Source organism: Octopus bimaculoides, chromosome 11, assembly GCF_001194135.2.
Source record: "Octopus bimaculoides isolate UCB-OBI-ISO-001 chromosome 11, ASM119413v2, whole genome shotgun sequence".
Lineage (NCBI taxonomy): Eukaryota > Metazoa > Mollusca > Cephalopoda > Octopoda > Octopodidae > Octopus > Octopus bimaculoides.
The window spans coordinates 8249485-8250067 of NC_068991.1; the positions used below are offsets into that span (position 1 = coordinate 8249485).

The 583-nt window shown below is 36.5% G+C and overlaps 1 protein-coding gene across 1 annotated transcript in view; it reads right to left on the minus strand.

The window, feature by feature from the left end:
• Positions 1–583, minus strand: part of LOC106880891 (low-density lipoprotein receptor-related protein 6) — a 54113-nt gene that overhangs the window by 3333 nt on the left and 50197 nt on the right. The gene's annotated exons all lie outside the window — the stretch shown is intronic.

The following is a 583-nucleotide window of genomic DNA, read 5'->3' on the forward strand; positions in this document are numbered from 1 at the left end:
ATATATATATATACACACACACACACACACACACACACACACACACACAGAGTTACTTGATTTTAGTACTTATTTTAATGATGCCAGAGATTAACAGTAAATTCAACTGCATTAAACATTTAAACTTAGTAAATATGTGGCAGTATATACTATAAAGCATCTGCGCTTACAGTTTATAAATAAATAATACAAGGGAAACACAGTCTTTATAAGACAAGGCATATTATTCTGCTTAACACAATCTAACAACAAAGTCCTGTTCTTATTTCATAATCAAGTCGATAGCAGCAGCAGGAAAGGCCTTTAGCTATGAAGCCATTTGCTTCAAAAGTATGCGTAGGAGGGGCTGTGTGGTAAGTAGCTTGCTTACCAACCACATGGTTCCGGGTTCAGTCCCACTGCGTGGCACCTTGGGCAAGTGTCTTCTACTATAGCCTCGGGCCGACCAAAGCCTTGTGAGTGGATTTGGTAGACGGAAACTGAAAGAGGCCCGTCGTATATATGTGTATATATATATATATATATGTGTGTATATATATATATATATGTGTGTGTATATATATATGTGTGTATATATGTGTGT